Genomic DNA, 7,224 nt, shown 5'->3' on the forward strand with positions numbered 1-7,224 from the left:
CTTCAAGACCGAGCTGCTGCACAAAGGCAGCGTGCTTCGCTCCATTGAGTGGCTTGGTTAGGCCGTCTGCGGCCAATTTGGTTGTTTCTACATATGAGAAACTGACCCGTTTTTCCTCTACTTCCTGACGTAGGAAATGGTACTTTATGTCGATGTGCTTAGTGCGCTGGTGGAACTCTGGGTTCTCAGTCAGTGCCAAGCTGCCTTGATTATCACCCTCAATCACTACTGGATCGAGGCCTTCATTGTATCCAAGGCTTCTGAGTAGGCTTCGGAGCCATATAGCTTTTCGTGTGGCATTAGATAGCCCATAATACTCAGCTTCTGTACTTGATAATGCTACTGTCCTTTGTCTTCCTGTTTTCCAAGTGATAACTCCACTGTAGAGGAAGAACAGATATCCAGATGTCGAAGATCTAGTATCAAGATCTGCCCCCCAATCAGAATCAGAGCATCCTTTAAAGCCCCTCTTCTTTCCATGGTATGTGACCCCGAGGCCCTTCGTGTGCCCAAGGTATCCTAACGTTCTATAAGCAGCTTGTAAATGGGCTGCTGTCGGATTTGACAGGAAGCGGCTTAGGAAGGATACAGCAAAAGCAATATCTGGCCGGGTCTGTGTCATGGCATACATGAGCGACCCTATAATCGACTGGAACAGCTTGGTGTCTTTTTCTGAAGCTTGTTCTGTATTCGCTTTCAGTGATCTAGTCGCGTTGGTCTCCATTGGGGTCAGCTTTCCTGTTGCTAACTCCATACTGAAGACCCGGAGCACCTTCTCAATATAGCTCTTCTGGCATAGGTGGATTGTCCGGTTCTTTCGGTCTCTTGTAATTTCGATACCGAGGAAGGTATGGCATTGGCCAAGGTCCTTCATGGTAAAGCGTTTTGAGAGCTGGTCTTTCAGCTCTTGAATCACACCTCTGTCGGCTCCTAAGATGAGAAAATCATCGACATGGGTAGCCACATAGACCCCCTTCTGTGGATGCCAGTATAAGCATTCGTCGGCCGGTATCATTTGATACCCAAGTTCGCCGAGGAGCTTCCTCACTTCGAGAGCCCAGAGTCTTGCAGCTTGTTTGAGTCCGTATAGTCCTTTTTGTAGGCGGCAGGCTCTTGTGCCGTTCTCATATCCAGTCGGTAGCTGGATCCAGACGTTCTCTTCGAGACGGCTGTTTAAGAACGCCGTGACAGCGTCCATCTGCTCAATCTCCCAGTCGTGGTGAGCAGCGAGCGCTATCAAGATCCGGATGGCTACGCTCTTCGCGACTGCTGCAAAGGTCTGTTCATAGTCAACTACATAGAGCTGCTCAAACCCCTTTGTGACCCACCGAGCTTTGAAACGCTCGATGCGGCCGTCTGCCCATTTAAGGGCATATACCCATCGCCCCCGATGCACATGAGTGCCTTCTGGGGGCTCTAATTCCTCCCAAGTCTCATTTTTGAGGAGTGAATCATATTCGGCTGCCATGGCGGCTTGCCATTTCTCACTTTCTAGGCATGATATTGCCTGTTTGTAATTCATAGGTTCTATTACCTTCGATGGTGGCGATTTCTTCTAGTCTTTTCTTTGCGCTATAGGCAGTCATGGTGGAAAAGGAAGTTGGCCTTGGTGACGCAGGAGACGTCCATCCCACTTACTTAAGTGATCGAGACGACGCTAGTGGGGAAGGGGGGTACTGTTACGGCTAACCCCACCACTAGTGATAGGAAGGGATTGGCTACGGAACTGCATGTGAGAAATCATAGTCATTGGCCCAGAGGGGACTAAGGGGTTAAGTATCACGTGATGGACCACGCAGGACCACGGTGGTCCAGTGTGGGCCCGGACCATGATGGACCACGATGGTCCTTCATGGCATTTGGCACGACGCCACTATATACTTAGATAGGAGCTTCATGCTCAACTCAATACAGTATTTGTTATATACTAGTAACGTGTTTTACGAAAGCCTTTGTGTCTGATCCCCTGCCTCCTCTGTTAAGTAAACCAACGCAACGAAACCTCTGTGAGTCTTATACGTTTAAGACCCAGCGTTATAATCTCGAGGAAGAAGCTGCAATTCTGGCTGCACTGCCTCTAGTGATGACTTGCCTAGAGGCTATTCGTTTTTCGAATCGATGATAGACTCAGCTGTAGATACCTCATTCACTTGAGCTTTGAGCTTCTAGGGACAGTCTCGAGCTCAATGTCCATTTTGTTGGCATATGAAGCATTTCCCAAGTTTCATGAGCATTTCTTTTGCTGAATCTTGATGCGGTGGTCGATACAGCTTCTGCATCTTGTTTTGCATGTTCGAATCCATTGTAGGTTGAGGGATTGAAGTTTGAAGTGCCTGGCCCTGATTTTGAGTTTGGTCCATGTTGTTCGAAAATGACTTTGGCTTCCTTTTGTCTTCTTGTTCCTTGATCCGCTGGATGTTCTGGTCAATGAGCATGCATTTCTTTGCAAACTCGTGAAGTGTAGTAGCTCCAACTTTAGCCACTAAGGCTTTCTGCATCTGTTGATTGACTTTGAAACGCAAGTCATCCAGCAAAGTTTCTTCAGAGTAATCAAGCTCTGTCATGAGCCTTTGGAACTCAGCCCAGAACACTGCAAAGGTGTTGTTTCTCTGATACAGCTTTCGATACTCAGTTTGAGCTGTGTGCCTTCGATCGGGATCACTGAAGACTTTTTCCAAAAGTTCAAGAATTTCTTCTGCTGTCTGCAATTTATTTGTACAGTTTGGTTGAAGCCTTGGATTGACATGTTGAACTGCCAGTCCTCCCAGTCGACTCTGAATGTAGCTCATTTGTAAAGTCTGTGTTGGAAAATGATCAATGTTGGCTTCGAGCTTGAGGCGAATTTTCACAACCCAGTCTTCCAAATGCTGGCTCTATCCCATCTGTGAGGATTGGAGGGTGTTGAAGTGTATGATATCACTTGCAGCGGTAGTATAAGTATCAAGTTGAGTTGAACAACAGTTCACTGGAATATGTGTTGTATTGTTGTTTTGAGTGAAGCTATCTACAGAACTATTTGTGGGTGGTCCGCAACCCGATTCGGTTGGCGAGCCACACGCCCAACCAATCAGTCTGAGCAACCTCCTCCTTCAACACACCCCTTTGCATGACGGAATTGAGGCTATTCCCATTTCCTAGGCTGTGATCACCTTCATCTGAAGCTGCTGTATGAACTTCTCATGTTGTGTGGTGGGTAGCGGCTTAGTCAATCCATCTGCTACCATGTCAGCTGTTTCCACATACCAGAGGTCAATTGACCTGTTTTCAATGTGCTCCCGAATGAAGTGGTGCTTGACATTGATATGCTTGGTTCTCTGGTGGAATTTGGGGTTTTCAGCCAAGCTTAATGAGCCTTGGTTGTCTCCATAGATCTTCGTAGCTTGAATGTCATTTCCTGTGTACATCATCTGCTTCATGATCTGTTGTAGCCATAGTGCTTCTAACACTGCCTTTGCGAGTGCGTAGTACTCTGCTTCTGTGGTCGATTGTGCCACAGTCTGTTGTCGCTTTGAAGTGTGTGAAATCACACCTCCGGCAAAGAAGGCATTTCCAAGGACCGATTTACGGTTTGCTTTATCGCTTGCATAGTCTGAGTCACAGTATCCATGGAGCTGCATATCGCCTTGCATGCCATATTCGATTCCAAGCATCTTTGTGCCTTGTAAGTAGTGAAGGATTCGATCTGCTGCTTTCATGTGAGCTGGCGAAGGATTGGTGAGGAATCTGGACAGAACAGAGACTCCATATGAGATATCTGGTCGAGTCTGGACAGCGAGGTACATGAGCGATCCAATCTTCGATCCATAGAGTTCAATTTCTGCGTGTGAAGCCTTGCCTTCAAATGGGATCATGACTTCTACAGCTCCTGTAGCCACAGGTATGTCCACTGCCTTGCAATTCTCCATGCCATAGCGGTGTAGAATCTTTGTGACGTATGCATCTTGACAGAGGGAAATTGTTCCTGCCTCTCCGTTGCATGTGATCCTCACCCCTACAAAGTATGCTGCTGGCCCAAGGTCTTCAATTTCAAATTTTTGCATCAGCTCCTTCTTTAGCTTTTGGATTGTTGTGATTTGTTTGCCAATGATGAGCATATCATCCACGTATGTGATAATTAGTATTCCAGTCTCTTGATTGCAATATATGCTATAATCGCTTGCACATGCTGTGAATCTGAGTCCATAAAGTGCCTTTGCAAGCTCTCTTTGCCACAAAGTCGAGGCGCTTGTTTCAATCCATAAAGTGCCTTCTGCAGTTGGCACATCCAATTTGGCGCATTTTCCAGTATGCTACCATTGACTTCCCAGTCTGGTGGAACATACATGAAGATTTCTGTGTCCGTATCAGAATTGAGGAAGGCTCCAACCACATCCACTTGCTCAATTTCAAGTCTGAAAAATGCTGCAAGTGCAATTGCAAGCTTCCAAGTGGTTGTTTTGCATACTCCTGTGTATGTCTGATCGAAATCTATGCCTTGCTGCTCTCTGAAATCTTTTGCAACCCATCGAGCTTTTCGTTTCATAATTAATCCATTTTTGTCTCTCTTCGTTTTAAGAACAAGCTTTCCTGGGAGCACCTTTGCATTAGCTGGTAGTTGTGATTGCTGCATAAGCTTCCAAGTGCCCTTGTGTGTAAGGTTTCGATATTCCTTGGAAATTGCAGCTTGCCATTCTGACCAGTCTGCTCGTTGTTTTGCTTCTTCAATTGTATTCGGATCATCATAGATTGATGTCTGAGCCCCTGCTGTGAATGCTGCAATGAATTCAGAGCTCGAATTCTGGTTTTGTGACTGTTGAGTGAGCTTCATAGCTTGCAGTGGTGGCTGTTGTGGTTGATGCGGATGTTGTGGTCGCTCGCGGGTTTGGTTGCGGGTGACTCTGTTAAACTCAGGTTTTGGAGTGTATACATTTCGAGTTCTCCTCACTGTAACAGTGGGTAACAGCTCTGTATCTTTATCATAACTTCTTGGTCTGATTCATCAAGCTCTGGTTCAGGTATGATTGAGTTTTCGTTATCAGTTTCAATTTCTGCATGATGCTCTTAATCCTGGGTTTTGGAGACTCGCTGTATTAGCTGTTTATCATAATTCGTCTCACCCCTGGCTCTATAAGGCAGTGTGATAGATGCATCTTCATTATCATTTTCAATTTCGTCCTCATCTAGGAATGGCTTCATAATGAGTCCTCCTTCGTCAAATCGGACATTTGAGGATCGCACTATGCGATTTTCGAGTGGTCCCCTGCGTGTAGGCACATAGATTTTAAAGATATGTGTGCCTTCATATCCAACAAGAATTCTAACTTCTGCCCGTTCTGCAACCTTTGCACTTGTGACCCTCTTTTCCTTTGGGATTTGTACATAAGTCTTGCATCCAAGCACTCAAAAATGTGCTACAGATGGACGGTTGTCATGTCTAGGATTAAGTTCATCCGTTAGAGCTTCGTATGGCGTCTTGCCTTTAAGTTTCGAGGTTGCTGTGTGGTTAGTAATATGAACAATAGTTTCAAGTATGAGAGGCCAGAGAAATTGTGGAATAGCCATATTGATCATCGCAGTTCGCGTACACTCGCAGATAATGCCAATTGACCGCTCTGATGTGCCATCCTGCTCTGGGTTATATGGAGTTGTCATTTCAACGATTTGCCCAAGCTCCTCTGCAAGTTTTGTAAGCTTCTTTGGACTGTATTCCTTGCCTCCATCCATTCGCCACTTCTTAATGACTCTGTTGAACTGTGTATTAACCATTTTCTGGAATTTGAGGAGTGCATTGTATGCACCGCTTTTCGAGTTGTGGAAGTAAGCCCAACAGACTGTGGTTGCCTTTTCTGTAAAAATGGTTGCATACTTCTTCCTTCCAATTCCTTCTGGCGTGATCATGACCACGTCAATGTGCACTTCATCGAACGGTTGCAAGTTCCGAGTTATAGCTTGCTTGTGGATGTGTTTCTTTGCCTTTCCTCTCTCGCATGGATCACACAATTGGAGAGCTTCATCTTCTTGTTCTTGTGGCGTAAGGTCTTCCTCATTAGAGATTGCCATGCCTCTCACCATTTTTGAGGTCTTCTGTACATTCACAAGTCCAAGATGTCCAAATCTACGATGCCAGAGTCGAATTGAGTGTGGAGGATTCTTCCCATCTATGTGAGTAGTTGCTGGAAATGCATATGTACGCGATGCTTCAATTATCATCATGTTCTCATCAAAGCGGAACATTGGAATACCCTCCTTGTTGAGTACAAGATTCTTATCCATGATCCGTAAATCACCCCTTCCTAAAAGCTTTCGAGCTCCAAAAATGTTCATTCCAATTTGGCAGATATTGAACTTTGGTAAGGTGTAGGGTGTGAATGCCTCCATCATCTGTTATGCATTTCAATGTTCTTTTGCCTTGACCAAGTGGCTTAGTAATGCCACTTGCTGTGTCAATGGATGGAAGAGTCAATGAGGTTTCGTATGTGCCACTGTTAAATTCCTCGACTGAGCTGGCGATATGTGTCTCTGCTCCAGTGTCAAATAATGTACCATTTTGAATTGGCGACCTTGAGTGGTTGAGTTAAACACAAATGTATGTGGTGGCATTCTTGCCAAATTGACGATCTTCATCTTCTTCATCTGATGAGTTGTCATTCTTTGCCTTCTTTAGCTTGTTTGATTTGTTGCTTAATGCATTGAATGGTGTGAACTTCTTTCCTATTTTCTGCTCCCATTCCTGTCAAAGCTTCTTGTTTGTGACGAAGCAGTTTTCAGGTTCGTGCCTTGCATTCAGATTTTTGCAGTTCTTGCACATCTTTCCTTCTTTGCCCTTTATGTCCTTGAATTTTGACTTTGGCTTCCCTTTCTGATTTGGCTTTTTATTGTAATGTGCACTTCCATCCTCTTTCTTGTCCTTCTGACATTCGTTGCACTCAGTTTGCTATCAAACTCAAGAGCAAACTTAGAAATCTCCTCCTCAAACCTACAAGTCACTATACATATTTTGGCTTGTCACACCAACAACAAAAGCATACTACTCAACGATTGCTACAACCCTCTATGATTCATTACACGTCATTGCTCCTTAGTTACTGGGCCGATATGACCACATAGCATATCTCTACAACCCTCTATAATTCATTACATGACATCACTCCTTAGTTACTGGGCCATATCTCTATCAACTAGAGGCCTAGGAACATGAACGATAGCTCTAGAAGCTTCTACAACTGTCTATGATTCATTACACGT

Source organism: Pseudogymnoascus destructans (genome assembly GCF_001641265.1).
Source record: "Pseudogymnoascus destructans isolate 20631-21 unplaced genomic scaffold scaffold_9, whole genome shotgun sequence".
Lineage (NCBI taxonomy): Eukaryota > Fungi > Ascomycota > Leotiomycetes > Thelebolales > Thelebolaceae > Pseudogymnoascus > Pseudogymnoascus destructans.